Genomic DNA, 17,825 nt, shown 5'->3' with positions numbered 1-17,825 from the left:
TTGAGGTCTTGATTTTAGATCACTCCCATATGTCGAACTGTGTACTGTGTTAGATTTATATCTGTCCTTATTCTAGCATGCTAATTTTAACAACTAATCAGGCTTTTTCTGAAATGACATGCCAGCTTTTTTGTTATATCTCAATTCCTAGATTATCCCGAAGTGCCAAGTTTTGTGAAAATTGTAGCAGCATTTTTTAAAAACTGAGCATTCAAAATTGTAACCTGACAGTGTTAATTGAATTTCTCATATATTTAATAATATCGATTTCAAATTTAACTTCCTTAATTGCTTAATACATAATCCAAAATTGAGGTTTAAACTAAATAAAATTCAAATATTTTTCCGATTTTAAAAATTTGTATTTTTAAATAATAATAAATTTTTTGTAAAAAAATTTGTTTATAGCCTATAAAATGTATATCATCATCTTCAAGTAGATACATATCTAGGCATACTTGCAAAAAATTAGTTTTTTATTTAAAATTTCTAAAGATATAAAAGAATTTATATAATGGCATATTTTCAAATTTGGCATGTTTGTTGTAAGCAATCATAATGCCAGTTGTGGTTTACACACTTTGTTACAATCCTCAATGAATTGCAACAGTTATTTTGAATCTTAAATTTTCAAATAAACTTTCACTGGATTATTCAAATTGGAATTTCTTTGTCATTTTGGTACTTTTCCGTTTCGCCGGCGAAATCTCGCGAAGCAGACTTTATTGGCGACAATATAGAGTATATGCATAAAAAATGTTAACAAATGTTAGTTCTAAGAATTTTTTATTTTGAAGGCAGAAACATTTTAATATCGTTAAAAATTTTGTAAAAAGCCAATAAGTAAAGACAATAAATTTGTAAAAAGACATTAATTTAAAAGTTTACTAGGCTTTCATGGTTCAACATCCTGATTTGCCAGTTCATATCACGTGACCCCAAGTGATCTCATCTCACGTAAATTACGCTGCAAAAATCTAATTCTCTATGTTAATTTTAAATTAAATTTTGGCTGATCTTTGGAATATGGTAACTGGTAGTTTGTTGACATTTTGGAGGCGATATAGGTTACTAACTAGGACTTTGGTAATAATGTGAGAAGTACTCAGTTCCGATTACGCATTATTTTGTGTGAGGGAAATGAGAGATCATGAGATATGTCATGTGACATTAATGGACGAATTACAGTTCTTTAATCGGAAAAGGGGGGGGATTTGGAAAACTGTAGTACTATATTATTTTATATTAAGCTTCACTGTGTGTTGTGTGAAATAGTGGAAGTGTGCATGCCACGTAATGAAGATTCTGAAGATTAGGTAAGTTAGTATTTTTAATCATTTGAGGATATTATTTTTATGCATTGTTCTAAATGTAAGGAGTAAATAAATTAATATGGTATTATTGGAAAATTGTTATTAGCAATGATTTAGTTTAAAGTAATTAGGATTGAAATCTAATTTTTATTAATTTAATGTATGTGCTTATTTATATTTTAAGTAGTGTTTTTTAATTTAATTATATTTTAATTTAATGATCGTGATTTTGTGAGTTATATGTTTGTAGTATTTTGGAATACGTTTGAGTAGAATACGTTGAGTATTTTCATGCATTTTCGTGAAATTTTTTTAATTTATGAGAAAAAAGCAGTGTACATGGATATAGTGAACAGTGTGCGCAATGCCATTTTTGTGCAATTCTGGTATTTTTTTAAGTAAAAATAAGTCGACGTGTACATGGTTTAGTGATATTTTAATTAAATTATAGTTATTTTGTGAATTTTATGTTTGTAGGAATTTGGTATACGTTTCAGTTGAAGTAAACGAGCATGGAAGTAATTTAAATATTTGACACTAAGTATTTGTAACCATTTGTAATGTTTGCAGTATGAATTCGTTGGTGACGTTTATAATATAATAGATAATTTAGAGGTAAAAGTTTTTGGATATTTTATTTATTTTATACGTGGAAATGTTCATCCTTGGAAAGGGTATATACTTTTTCGCAATCAGGTAATTTCATATATGTGCTTTATACCAAGTTTAAAGATTCACAGAATTTTTTTGCATTTTCGTGCAAATTTTTGTAATTTATGAGAAAATAGCAGTGTAGATGGATAAAGTTCAGTAAAAGTGTGTGCAATGCCATTTTTGTGCAATTGTGGAATGTTTTTTAAGTAAAAATAAGTTGACGTGTACATGGTTTAATGATATTTTAATTAAATGATAGTTATTTTGTGAATTTTATGTTTGTAGGAATTTGGTATACGTTTAAGTTGAAATAAACGTGCATGGAAATAATTTAAATATTTGATACTAAGTATTTGTAATGCTTGCGGTATGAATTCGTTGGTGACGTGTATAATGTAATAGATGATTTAGATGTAAAAGTTTTTGGATATTTTATTTATTTTATATGTGGAAATGTTCATATTTGTAAAGGGTAAATACTTTTTCGCGATCAGGTAATTTCATATATGTTCTTTTTACCGGGTTTAAAGATTGAGAAAATTGTCATGTATTTTCGTGAAATTTTTCTAATTTATGAGAAAAAAGCAGTGTACATGGATATAGTGAAGAATGTGCGCAATGCCATTTTTGTGCAATTCTGGGATGTTTTTTTAAGTAAAAATAAGTCGCCGTGTACATGGTTTATGTGTATGTGTTATTTTGAAAAACGCGTAAGGAGTATGGTATTGTGCACTTTTTCCCAATTTTGCAGTGAATATTTGTCATGATTAAGCAGTTTTGTTTGATAAAATTTCTAGCATAAGTGTAATTCGGCTACTAGATTGTTGGAAGAAGTGTTTAGTAGATAAAAAGAAAAGAAACATGTCTTTACTTTGTGAAGACAAAATGGCGGCGGGGAAAAAAATAGAGGGTTGCTGTAGGAGAGTTGGTCGCCAAATTTTCGCCAAAAAAACGCCAAGTTACCATAATGTAAAGATCAACTGTACTTTCATTTTTATTCATATTGCGAATAAATATTTATTAGTAATACAGGAAAGGAATTTTTTTTAATTTATAAAGAATGTTAATCAAAAGTTTAAAGATTTTTTTCACCTCCTATAAGAGCAAATTTTTATTTTTGCCATTTTATCCTCTTCATTTACTTAACTTCATGTAACTGCATAGTAAATTTCTTAAACTGTTTATACTTGATAGGGCCACTAATATTATCATCAAAGACCCTTTCTTTCATAGCAAAATATTTTTTTTTTTTTTCTTGTAAACAGGATTTAGAATAAATACAGTTTTGAAATTCAAATTCTGATTTTTTGAGATCTGAATTCTAAATATTAGTAATACAATAAATTATGATTGTTGTTGCATTATTTTTCACATTATTGTTTCTGTTATATTAAATTTATTAAAATTTTTCTTGTATATGAATTTGTAAATTTGTTCTCTATGGACTTATTGCTAATTTTATGTAAAAGTTTTAGCACCTGCTTGTGTACTCTTTTTGTCAACTTTACCAAAGAGACCAATTAAGTATAATCAGTAATTGACAGTCTAAGTTCAGAGTATATTGGGAATTCAACTATTGGTTCTGGATCTGTCATATTCCTCCAGATTGGATAACTGTACTAGTTTTCTGCAAGTTTCTGGGTTCTTGACTTAAAGAAAAAAAAAAAAAAAAAAAGGCTAAATTAAGTTGGTTATTTAAATATGGCAGAGCACATGGAAGCTATCTGCATAAGGAGAAGAATTCGTCATTTGGGAGATTTGGCTCATATTTAGGTTGCAGATGGCGAAAATCACAAAAATCATGCAGTGAGCTTGTTTGCCTGGGTTGGACTCTGAGACAAACTACTAGATTCAGTAGTCTTTAACTGCTCTGCCATTAGTGGGGCTGCTAAGTTAGGAGTCTGGATATTAAATTCTTATTTACTATTTGATTTGCAAGTGTTAAAATTATTATATTCTTCAAACAGCAGTTTTATTAACTAGTTTTTAAACTACCAAGCTGTACTGCAAATGAACATTCAGTTGCTTTTGCTGTTATTGTATTCACTTGTTGTTTTTGGAATTTAAACCAAAGAATCTCTAGGGGAAAAGAAGGCAAGCTCTCGTAGACACAATATAAACCAGTTGGCTCGCCCTCAGGCAAATTTCGAATCCAAGTCAGTATGCGGTGAAGCAAACACGCAGGGTGTAGTCGAGGCGGAAAATCGATCTTACTTTAAACGCTCGTGAAGTAGAAAGTGTAAATCTTTTATTTGATAATTAGCTTTTACTATTGTTTTTTCTTTGAAAATTTTGCTTTGCAGTATATGATTTTTTATTTTACATCCACTTTTTTCGTTTCATAATTATTCATATTAATACTTAAATATTTCATAAATAGTTACTATTAGTTTAATACTTCGTTTATTACGGCTTTAAAATATGATTTAATTTTAAATGCCATGTATTACGTATGTACACAATTTAATAAATGTAACGTTTGTTATTGCATATGACAGAATTACTGAGATATGGCAAAGCACACAAAGGCTATATATTTAATAGTCTGAAATACGTATCAACCGTTAGCAATTTTAAAATAAATAAATGATGCACTCTCCAATACAATTTTATTAAAGATTTTTGCTTATTCAGCTTGAAAGAAATAAAGACAACACACATAAATTAAGATATTAAAAAATTTATTTACACAAAATTTCATACTAAGATACACAATTATCAAATCACTATAACATAATATATAACAAGCAAATGTATGATTTTTCATACAATCGCTGATAAAATCTTTTTCCCTCTTTTGTTTCAAATAAGTTTTCTCTGAGCTAACTTTTAAAGATGTATCAATTAACACAGTATAACAATAATTAGATGAAATTATTTTTGTGTTTTTTAAGAATAATACATTTTAAAATTTTATTGTAATTTATGTGTTTTATTAGAAATTCTTTTTTCTACTATTTAAACAAAAAATTAGGTAAAATATTCATAAATTTTTGTTTTAGAGATACATAAAATTTTAGATTTATCATACAGAAAAAATAGCAAAGACAAAAAAAGGAGAGAAACCATTAAAGCTATGCTAAGAATGTATACTACCATACATTCTTAGCATAGCTTTAATGGCAGAAACTACAACAATAATATATCTTTTAGAAATCAAATTATTCTGAAATTTAAATACTTAGATCTCACACATGTCATATTTCTGTAAATTAGTAATTTTCATAAAATAATAAACTCTGTAATACCCAATGTTTAGGAGCACATATTAGAGATTAAGAGATAATAGTTAAAAAAATAACTTCTATATAATAACAAACAATCTATGTTAGTTCTTTAAGAAACATTCAATATCTGACTGAAAATTTTAGATTCAGTCAATATTGTTTTGGAAACAATCTGAATTTGTCACTTATGGCTACTAAAAACAGTTTTGAGAGAATGTGAAAATTTTGGGATTATTTTCCATATTAAATTCATTGTTTGCTTTCCCCCAAAAAAAGGAGGGGGTGGCAAATTTGAAAAGAAAAGCAAACTAAATCATTCTGTACCAATGATAATAATGCATGATGTTAAAGCACCATTATTCAATGCTTACAGCAATGCTGCAAATTTTCATAAAAATGTCAATAAATATATCTTTTAACGTGCTGAATGCAGGAATCTTAAAACTGCACATTTGTAAGAGTATGAGAAAAATCATCAACTGTGGGGTCTGAGCAGTAGAATGCATTTCCATTCATCAAATCACAAATAAAAGCATCTACATGGAAAACAATATCTTAATATATTATCCACAACAAATGGCTTGATATGCATTTCGTATTAAGATAATTTTCAAATGATTTGCGTAACTAGTAAAAGAAGGAAATTTTTATTATAAAATCTCAAATAATGGAATCTTTTTGTATAGAGTGAGATACTGTAGCAATAAATTTCCTATTATGCACTTCACAAAGTATTTCATATTGAAAGGAAAAGAAGTAAGATATGTGATAAGATTATTCTTTGTTTACCAATCCTAAAATGTAACTTAAAAACTATCTGAAAACCTCTGCACATTTTTATATTAGTTCAAGGACTTTCCTGTTCATCATGCTTTAGAATTTGTGAGAAATACTGCTTGAGATAATTCTAACTTTATAAGGTAATAAGCAAATGGTTATTTATAATTTATTCAGTGATTAATTTAGCAGTTTTAAAAGAACACATGAAGAGGTGTAACAATAATTAAAATACTACATTCCCAAAGAAGACATACAAATATTACTTTCAAATCACTGCATAGTAGGTGCCACTTAATGTGATCATGTTTTTTCATATCTATTTTCATAATATTAGCAGAATAATAACATTAATTTTAAAAAAGCACTTCAGAATGGAAATGGAATTTAACTAATTTAATTAAAAAATATCAAGAACACAAGTATTTTCACAGCATTTTAATTAGAAAATGCAAAAATGTGTTCTGCTCATAATGTTCCTGGATATTATTTTACTGCTTCTGTACACGTAATCTTAAAATTAAAAATACATCCTTTGTTTGAAGACTGCCAGTGTAAAATTAAGCAAAAATGCAACCATAATTTGCCATCAGTGTTTTCAGGATTTTTTGGGGGGGAGAGTGGCTTCTGAAAAAGAAAGGACTTATGTGTGATTGTTCTTAAAATCAGTAGAGTTCCTCATAGGATACGTCAAACTAAAGTTGTTTTTTTTTTAAAACCTGATTTTAAATAAATGACTAAAGTTGAAATCAAGGTGTTTGGAAACCCAATCTCACACTTCGCAACATTTCTGTGTCACCTGACAATTTTTTAAAATCTATTTTAATCTAATTTGGCAATGTTAAATTTTAAAAATCCATTCTGTATGAATCTGGACATATTAACTAAATTGTTGATCACAATAAACAATATTAACTGAATTGTTGATCACAATAAACAAAGTATTTTCCAAGTTTTCATATACAAATGAATGAGACTTCACCACATCGATGACAATATCCAATTAATAACATTAACCATGACCACAATAAGCAGCATCTACTGTATTCTTTTAAGTTACATAATGCACTTTTTTATCTCTCTATACTTTGTATATAGCTATAAATTACATGTCTAAATATGTTGAAAAAAAAAACTTGAGAAGAAAATAGAGCAGGATGCAATGTTAGCAAATACAGCATTCAGAATTTTTTTCACATGTAAATTTAAAAAAAAAAAAAATAAACATTGTTATTGTCAAAATTTATTAGCATAACACAGCTCAATGCATAGTGGAACCTCAGGTTACAAATATGTTTCACGATGAACAAATTTCCTAACCAAAAAAAAAAGAACTGTCTCGAAAGACAAACATACAAGCTATCAATAAATGAATTTCCTACATGTTTTGAGGTCACTTCTAACAAAAATGAGCAGTTTTAATATTCTCTATTATTCAATTTTCATGGACAAAGCCTTGTAATACGTAACTAATGAAACAATGAATTCAATCTGGAAGAAATTATTACCAGAGATTTTGAAGAAGTTGACAGTTAAAGACTTTTCTGTTTCTATATCATGCCTAAATCCTTTGACGCGCGGTGGTCGTGCCCTGAAACCACCAATTTTCGAATTTTTTTTTCTTCTTTCCGAAATTTTTGAATGAAAATCGATTTATTACTGATCTTTTACCAGAGAGTTTTCTCTGACCTCAACACACTTGCTCCCCAAGCTAGTATTGTGATTTTATAAATTATTTCCTGTGGTTTAAATTTATTGTAAATAATATACTTTGCTATAATAAAAATTGAAATCGCTTAAAGTTTTATTTAAATTAAAAATATTTTCTGAATATTTTGGGATGAAATATGAATAAAATAAGTATGAATGGGGAAACGAATGATCCGTACCAAAGCCAAAAAGACCAAGCCCTCCCCATTAACATAAAAAACCACAAATGTCATCTGATGAAAAGAAACTAAATAACACAGGACATATACCAGTGAAATTTAGATCCAGGCAGTGTATATTTTGTAGCACAAGGAAGAAACATCATAGAAGATACATGTGTGAAACATGGAATGTAAGTCTATGCATGTATCAAAAAGACAAAACATGCTTTGAACAGTGTCACAAAAATTTTTTTTCTTTGAAATTTAAAAACAAAAACACTGATTATTTTTTTTAATCCTTATTTTACTGAGTTTTTTTACCCATTTAGCCAAACGTCCTTATTATGTAGGTACTTATATTTTCACTGTTACAGAAAAATTACATAAATGTTTATTTTTTAAATTTTTCTGACGATTTACCTTGTAAAATAATGTTAAAAAATTATATATAATGCTATTCTTACATACATTTTTTTTTAAATTCGTAATTTTCTATAAATTCAGGATATTTGTTAAGTTTGCGAGAGTATAATGGAAAAGTAACCCTTTTTTCTATCAGCAAGGTTTATTTCTATTTCATTTTAAAGATTAATAACAATATCTCTTCCCTTTCCATTTCTCATTATCTTGTAATTATATCACCAACTCTTTTTACTACATGTATATTTCTCTACTACTGAACTAGTTTCTTTCTAGTTTAGATTTAACGATTTGCACTGGTTTTTCAATTGTAAACTGGTGCAAATGTTACCAATGCAAAAGTTTAAAATCTGCAATCATCTGAGGCGAAGGAATGAATCAATAATATATTTTACAGAAGTTCCTAAAGGAGAATTAGGTTTGGTTTACAAAGATTTCAGATGACCTCTAGGAACAAACTATATTCGTTAATTGAGGTTTCACTGTACTTACAGACAATTTAGATACTGAAGTTACATTTGAAGATACACACATAAATCCAAATTTCATATATATACATAAATACAAATTTCATATATATATACAGAGAGAGAGAGAATTAAATTACATGAACTTTTGTAAAATTCAACAAATTACATTACATTACAAAAACATTAAAATCCAACAAATAGTAATGTAGCAAAAATACAAAATCAAAAACTTCTCACACATACTCCTTACATTAATATATTTTTCTTACAAATAATACATATAATATTTACAAATAAGACTTTTTAGTGTAATTTAATAATTTTTTTTTCTTTCCTCTACGTCTGTTTTTCAAGCAGTTATTTATACTTTTCAGCTTATAATATATCATAAGCTGAGCATATGAACTGACAATATATTTCCATATTTTTACTGCATGATAATGGCATGTAAGCCATTCATGATCAATTAGTTTCAGTTGGGATATAATTTTGGATTTCGCATCTTTTTGGCTACATATTTTACCAAACAAAGTTACAAATTTTTCACCCATCTCACAAACAGTAAATGTAAACTGTTGTGAGGGGTAACACAATCCATTTTTCACTACATCAAATTCTTTAAAATACAAAAAGTAAGTGTGTTCACCCAAAGATTTATCAACAAGAAGAATATTCTTACATAAAGTGCAAGGAAATTGCTTCAATGCCCTTCCAGCAATATATCCAGCAACACAAGCTGCTGAATTTTGTGAAAATACATCATATGATATGCTTGCAATACAAGCACTAGTATCAGAATTTTCATTTGCTACCAATAAGGGATCATCAAAGTCAATTTCCATATCATTTACATCACTGCCATTTCCAGGCTCAGTGTTATCGATAACTGTCAGCAACTCTGTAGGTATCAAAACTGTATCGTTATCAGGTTCACAGTTTGATAGCTTACTTGTGCTTATAATATTCTGTGCCTTTAGTATTCTCATCCTCTGTTGAAAATCATATGCAGTTGGATGGTCATTATTTCCACCTCTGCGTCTAACAACAGAGAAAAAATTTTCCAAGACGTCTTGGGTGAAACGACACATTAATACAAATGATACATCTTCCAACAGAACTGGAATTAACTGCTGAACTGCTGATAGTGTTAATTTCCAACCAAATATACTTGGGAAAGATATTTTTTTTTCTGTTTGAAATTCAATACCTTTGATGAAATCCATCTTTTCCTTCCAGGTTTTTAAGTGAATCGATGACTTGGTAACTCCTGCAAGAAAAGGATTAGAGTGCTTAAGTGTTCAAACTGTCAAATAAAATATTTACGTTTGAACAGAAATATGCTGTAAGACTAGCCGATGCGGGTAAGCCATTTAGTGCACTAAGGTAACACAGGCCTGAAGCCACAGAATGACTGAAGACCTGAGCTGCTAATTTTACACTCATAGCACTAAGGCAATCCACATTTACATGGCGGTCTGTTAATTTCGGAACACATCTGTGAGGCATTTTACGACCAAATTCCCACAAAGATACGATGTGGTTCCAACTAGCAATTTTGCCACCCTGAAATTTAACATCATACTTTCTAAAATTATTTCGCAAACACTTCAAAAGGTGAGGCACATCAAAAAGTGTGAATACCTTTTGTCTTGACATATAATATATGGTCTTTCTTCTGTGACTTTCATAAATTTTTTGTAACAAACTACATTGTTTGCACCACCATCACAAACAAAACCTGGAGTAGTGTAAGAAGAAAAAAAATAGCCAATGACCTGTTTCCACTTTTTACACAGCCCACGGACCATAAAAACAAGACCATGAGTTGCATATTCGGGAAATGTTTTTAGTTCAGTGTAGGAACCATAGTTTTCAAATCCAACAATGTAATCACTTTTCTTATCATAAGATAAGCTTTGCTTTAAAGTGATTTCATCGAAGGATAAGATGCAATACCTGTCATGGATTTTCAGTTTGCTAGCAACTAATTTTATGGCATTGAGCACAGCAACTGAAAATCCAGGTTCCATTTTTATACCAGATACAGCTTTCAATAATGTAGGCTTGCTGGGCAAATGCAAAAAAGCCTTCAGTGTATTATATGATTTTGGACTACTAAGATAGATCTGAAGGCACAAATTTTTATCCATCAGTGACCATCTTCGTCCGTATTTTGACACATTTGATGCTTTTATTTGTGATTTTATAAAAGTGAAAACTACAGAACTAACTAATGAGCTAATCAGCTGAAGTGCCTTTTTGACTCCAGCTTTGTTTGCTTTCCTTTTTGCTGAATGTTTTCGTTTTAAATATGCCAGCTTATGACTTAACTGCCTTATTTTTAAAGATTTTGGTGTTAAATATTTGTTGCATTTTAATCTTTTTGGCGTCTCTGTGATATTATTTAGTTCTATGGAGTGCTGCTGTGAACCAAGTTCTAGAGAGCCAGAATCTGTTTGTGCCAAAGGACTTGAATATTGATTGCATGCTGCTGCAATTTCGAGCACAACTTCATAGACAGCTGATGAACGTTTACAACTCTGTCGTTTCTGGACAGCTCATCAGCTAGAAAGGAAAAAGAAAATTTATATATATATATATATATATATATACACACAACAAGACTAATGCATAATAATTCATAATATAATCATTATCAATTAATTATTTTATGAATATTTCATCTCTAAACAAATAAATATTTAACTAACCTTTAACACGGTTTGACATTTAGTTTTAAGAAAAGAAATTTTGGTTAATCTTCGGATTATGGTAACTTGGCGATTTTTTGGCGACCAACCCTGCTACAGCAACCTGCTAGTTTTTTTTTTTTTTACGCCATTTTGTTTTGACAAAGTAAAGGCATGTTTTTTTTTTTTTTTTTTTTTTTTTACTCAAAATTTTTTTCCAACAATTTGCTAGCCGAATTACGCTTATGCTAGAACTTTTATGGAACAAAAGTGCTTGATCATGACGAAGATTAGGTGCGAAATTGGGAGAAAGTGCAGAATCGCCCACTGCTTGCAGCGTTAAGAATTGCACATACACGGTATCATCCATGTATATGTCGATCTATTTTGACTTAAAAAACATCTCAGAATTGCACAAAAATGGCATTGCGCACACTCTTGACTTTATCCATGTACACTGCTAAAGTCCTAGCTAGTAAACTTTTATCGCCTTACCAAAATGTCGCCAAACTACCTGTTGCCATATTCCAAAGATTAGCTGAAGTTTTAATTTTATTTTTAATTATCGTTAATTTCATTTATCCTGAGTTCGTAAATCTGATTCAAAGCCTAAAACTATACTTGCGTAAATATATTCTGCTATATCATATTCTAAGAACATTCTGCTATATCCTTTATGGAAAAAAAAAGTACACCCTACTTTTTTTTTTCCATAAAGGATTTACTAAGGAAAATTTAATGGATTTTAAAAAAGGGTTACTTTACATTCTCTCATACCAAAATTTACTATGTAAGAAACAGCAGAAGAGTCCTTTCATAATAAATAAGTTATATTATTTATGTAAACAAATGAAATTTCTGTGGGAAATTAAACTAAATTATCATTCAGAAAAAGATTTATCACTCTTTTTAAAGACAGCAGACTACTCTCTTTCTGAGATAACATAGTAAGTTGTTGATCAGTACAATATATAAGAGGTTAAATTTTTGAAATATATAAACTTGAAATTAATGCATACCTGTTTCACCAAATTTTGTTGGTTTAGCACTCGAATGCAAAAAATGCTTCTTAGTTGTGGAACATGCATTGTCTTCAAAATGTGTGGAACAAAGACGACTTCGATATAAAAGAGAAGGTGGCTTCTTTAATATTTCCTTGTCACGTCCAATCAAGTAAATTCTACATGCTTCAAGCCATTGTGCTGATCTATAAAAGTTAAAACAACATGAAATTTACACCTACTTTACACAGGGAACACTAGTTTTAAACATTCATTTAAAATGTAACTTATTACTGTGCAAAACAAATACATATTTTAGTTTTTTCAGAAATTTAACATGTAGAAAACATTTAAGTACTAATTTATGTACAAAAAATTTAATATTTATGCATTTTACTCAAACTAGTGTTAAATTTTTAAGCATTCTGCTTATGAAAAAATTCATTTTAGCTGATGCATATATTCAACTAATGCTTCTACGATTTTGTAATATTTACATAAATATTTTATTACTATTGTATATATAATTAGGCTAAACAGATAAGGCAACATTGAATATCACACAAAGTATGTTAATGAATATAACATTTTCATTTGAAAAGGAATAATTTTTTTAAATAACAGAAAGTTAAAAAAATTTCATCATCTGTCACACTGTACTTATTTTCATGCATTTTAAACACTTAAAATAAAAATAAAATTTTTACCTCTCTGGATTTTTAGGAAATCGAAAGAATCTTCTTTCAGGAAAATACCAAGAATTGGCATTACACACCACACAATGCACATAAGCCTTTGGTGAAGGATCATTTAACCTAAATGAATTATTATTATAAAGATTTAAATCACATCAGTACAGAATATATAAAAATTGAATATAAAAATAAAATATGGATATTTAATAATTAATTTACGGAATACATTTAAGTTGCAAGGTTGAAATAAAATAAAAAAGAGCCAATGAATATCATGACACCAGAATTATGCAGCTAATTTACTTTAATAATTTTATTTTTAAAACTGGAAAAATTATTAAAAAATTAATTTAAAAAATAATTAAAAATTGGGATAATATTGCAGTTCTTAGTAGCAAAAAATGATATCTGTGAATAGTTTATTATAAAGATTCTTTGATTATAAATAATGCTCAATGTATAGAATTAGAAAATATTATGAACTAAAAAATTGATACCTGGTTAAATGAAAATAGAAGAAGTTGCAATATACATTACATATAACTGCAGGAAAGATCGGATATGAAGAACTGAAATAATTTTCATTAGCAATCATAGTAAATCATCCCTTGATTTTATCCTCGCAATTATATACAAATATACTAATATTGCGTAAGAAGCTTTGATGGAGATTTTTCGAAATACTACTGATTTCTTTAACAGTAGGAATTATAATTTTTCAATATCCAATGAAACTTTTAACTTAATCGTTCATTACATATGATATTTGATTACCATCCCATGTTATGGAATGGATTTGAACATAACTCTTGTAATTAAAAAATAATTCTACTATGAAAAGGTATAAGAATTAAATATTTTTACGTACCTTTCACATGCAGGATCACTAGAGCGTAATTCATTATTTTTTTCCCATTTCCAAATGTTCAAAATTGCTGAAATCCTCGTGCTTAGCGTTCAATATGGCGTGCTATGACGACTTCTACGATGTTGTTGACAACCTCTCTGGCTCTAGCGCGCATGCGTGAATGAATTTCAGGGAACCTGAATTTGCGCCTGTAAAGTTGTCAAAAAAGACACATTTTAGACTCAGTTTTTCTCCGTGGCATTGCTGTGCAGTCGAAGCTTGACTTCTTCTCACTATACATTCTTTGTTTAAACTAAAGACCAAATGATTATGTCTGTGTGTTATTCACTGTGATAAGATTAAACAGGTGTTTAGATTAAATGATATTAAGTTTATTTTACAAGTCAAGAGGTCAAAACAATGCTGCAGTTTTAAACATTTGTCTGAGTAGCTGACTTAAATAACTGAGAATTAAGTATATGATTATTCAGTTGGTAACCATTCTATTGCACAATACTGCATCTTTCCATCTATTGCACAATACTGTATTTGTATATTGGGTTTTTTCATGACCTGTGGTTTTCATGGTTATTGATTTAGATCCTTTAATACTCAGTCTTGTTGGATGGTACATCAAATGTGAGTGGAATTTCATCCATATTTCCTATTTGACCAAGCTCAAAAGAAGTTTTCTTGTGTGCATTTATAGCAAACCTATGAAATGCTAGTATTTTTTCTTCATAATCTGCTGGCATTTTCTGTGCAATAGTTGTTTTTGTGCGTATTGATAAGCCTTGCCTTTTCATGAATCTGTGGCACCAGCCCTCAGACCCTGAAAAGTTCTGATTCCCATGTTTTTCTGCAAATCCTTTGGCCTCATTGATTATCATTTTGGTTGAAACACATATTCCAGATTTCCTCTTATCTATCACCCACATTTTTACGGCATTTTCAAGTTCAGGCCAAGATGGAAATGGGCATCGAAGGTTATGTTTTTGTTGTTTAGCAGTCTTCAGTTGATCTTCCTGCAGTCGCCAAGTACGTATCATTTTTTCGGTAGGTGGTGGACCGAAATGCCTTGCCGCTGCTCCGTTTCCATGCACTTTAGCATAGTTTAACACTCCTAGTTTATACTGAATTGTATAGCTTAATCTCTTGTTTCCTGTAGTCATATTTTCCAGGGTATTTTTTTAAACAAATAGTTTTAAACACCAATACCGACACGTTTATACAGAGTAGCAAGTAATAATTATGGCAGATGTAGAAAAAGTTATGTGTGTCTAGACCTTTATCCGGACTAAAAATAGCATTCAGTATTGAAAGTTAACTTGTGTCCTTCACGTATAAGACGCAGGTGACTTTTTTGAAACCAAATTTAGGAAAAAAAGTGTGTCTTATATGCCGTCAAATATGGTAGCCTTTTTATGTTGTGCTCTTTTATTTTTGCTATTTAAGAAAATGAAAAATATGAACTTACGTGAAAATATGAATAGTATTTTAACAAATTAAATGTATAATGAGAAAATTGTATAAAACTAGTGAAAAAAACTGTTTGTATGCATATCTTTTTAAATTGAATTATTATATATCTTTTCCGATCAGCCGATTGAAAGGCTATTAATCATGCTTTATGTCATTTTCCCTTTTAATGCAGAATGCAGTTTTCAAAAGCATTGTGTTGAAACATCATCACAAACTATTCTTTTGAATGAAATGCTATTCGAATAAATAAAATCAAGTCTTTTAAATATATATATAAATAATAATAATGTCCAATGCACGAGACTGTGTATCGTAAATTCTAAAGATATGCTTTGTCTAAGATATGCACAAAAATTATTTTGTGATTTTGTTGTTAAATTGAATTTTATGCGATTTAAGGGCGAAGAACATAATATTAAAAAAAAAAAATTTCAAAAAATCAGATTTAGCATTATGCACAAAGTTTTTTTTTTTTTTTTTTTTTTTTTTTTTTTTTTTTTTTTTAACATTTTGTATGTTACCTTTATGTATTAAATATCATGTTCTTCGCACTTAAACCATAAAATTCAATTCAATGGCAATATCGCAAAATAACTTTAAATGGAGCCTATCTTTAGATTTTCCAATACACAGTCTCGTGAGCTGGAGATAAGAATTTTTTTTTCCCTCCATACAGTGTTGCTATTTCTCGCTTTGAGATCGTTGAGTTTGTTAATCAAAAATTCATTAATGTGTTTCAAAATATGAAATCGATAATAAAACAAATTCCAAATTAGGGCTTCCGGATGCCCATATTCGGTGGAGGATTAAGTTACTCAGAATTGAATAGCTGTAGGTACTATTGTTTTATCACAAATATGAGAAACATACCTACATTTATGCAGATTCTTCATTATTTAATTTCTTTACATATAGCACAGGGTGATAATATTTGGTGGCAATAATTTGAAAAGGGAACTGACATTTATAGTGAATCAATGAAAAATGCCAAAATGAAATTAATAGCCCTTTTAGCCTAATGCTCTCTGAGCTTTAAAGTATACGGTGTGAGTGAATGAATGAATAAACATTTTTAAAATAACCATTTGAAGAACTCTAATTCAATCAGGCAATTCAAATAATTCGAAAAACTCTTTAAAAAGAAAAAAATGTAAAAGTAACATTTACGATTAAAAAAAATATAAAATAAATATTTCCAAGAAGAAGAAAGGAGTCATTTTTGCCCCCTCATTCAGAATGAAAGGGAAAGCAAAAAGTTTAACATAAACTGAGAAGTTCACCTTTGGTAGAAGGGGAAGAAAATGTGCCAAAATATATTCCTGAATTAATCAGTACTCGCCACATTTAATAAAATTCTGTTTTTAAGCCTAATTTGAGTCATAGAATCAAAATATGGGAAAAAAATGTGCATGTCTTTTCAGATGAATTCCAGTTTCATGTCAAAATACTTACTGAATAATGCTATATATGTCTAATGTACGTCATAAGTTGCAGTTTTGAGGCATGAAAAATACAAGTTTAATTCATCAATTAGCTGAATATATATAGAACTATCCCCCCCTTTTTAAGTGGACATTGATATCCAAAAGAAAATCAGATAGAATATTTAAACTATCAAATAGAGAATGTGAAAACTAAATATTTCATAGAATACTGAAAATTTTGTATGAGATATTTTTACTAACTTATAGTCTATATTCATTCCTGATAAAAAAGAGGAAAAAAAGAAAGAAAAATATCTAAAAAAAGTATATATATATAATGCATACATCCTTTTTACACCTTATATGCATAGCAGTTTGTCATTTGTGTGAAAAATAGTTTAACTTATCGAAATACTCGAATCCTCTTCCAAAAAAGCACAACTGGGAAATTTTTTCCTGGTTGATGAAAATTACGACACCATATGCCAATCTACCATTTTTTACAAAAGTGCGATCAGCTTGATGATAGTTCTGTGTTTTTCATAAAGGTGCCAAAATTTTATTTCATCTTCTGCTTAATTTTAATGAATCAGTAATTGTAATGGAATTGAGACTTGCAGAAGAGTGTGCACCTGCATGACAAACTCTGGATTGTCGTAAGGGTGGCGATAATCAGTTTCAAGTGAAAAGCTGATCTTCAGTTTCTGCAAATTGCCTTATGTTGCTGCACCATTATGAAGACTGCTGTTTTTTCAAATGGCAGTTGATTTTAAAGATGTTACATCATTATGAAGGCGTCTTTCTATAAAGAATCATGATGAATAATTTTTAGCGTATAATATATGGCCTGGCTGCTTAGAGGATTAAGCTGTAAGCATTTGTGAAAAACTGATTTATATCACATTTTTTTTAATTATGCTTTTTATGCATTCTGATTGCTGTATTTCAAATAGA

At 29.1% G+C, this 17,825-nt stretch overlaps 1 protein-coding gene across 1 annotated transcript in view; it reads left to right on the top strand.

Moving 5' to 3' along the window:
* The window catches only part of LOC118189791 (ankyrin repeat and SOCS box protein 16-like), a 41,727-nt gene that overhangs the window by 8,360 nt on the left and 15,542 nt on the right, over positions 1-17,825 (top strand). The gene's annotated exons all lie outside the window — the stretch shown is intronic.

Source organism: Stegodyphus dumicola, chromosome 4, assembly GCF_044657685.1.
Source record: "Stegodyphus dumicola isolate Sdum_Otavi_A_Nest chromosome 4, ASM4465768v1".
NCBI lineage: Eukaryota > Metazoa > Arthropoda > Arachnida > Araneae > Eresidae > Stegodyphus > Stegodyphus dumicola.
The sequence above is the reverse complement of the archived record's forward strand: the minus strand, read 5'-3'. Positions and strand labels throughout refer to the sequence as shown.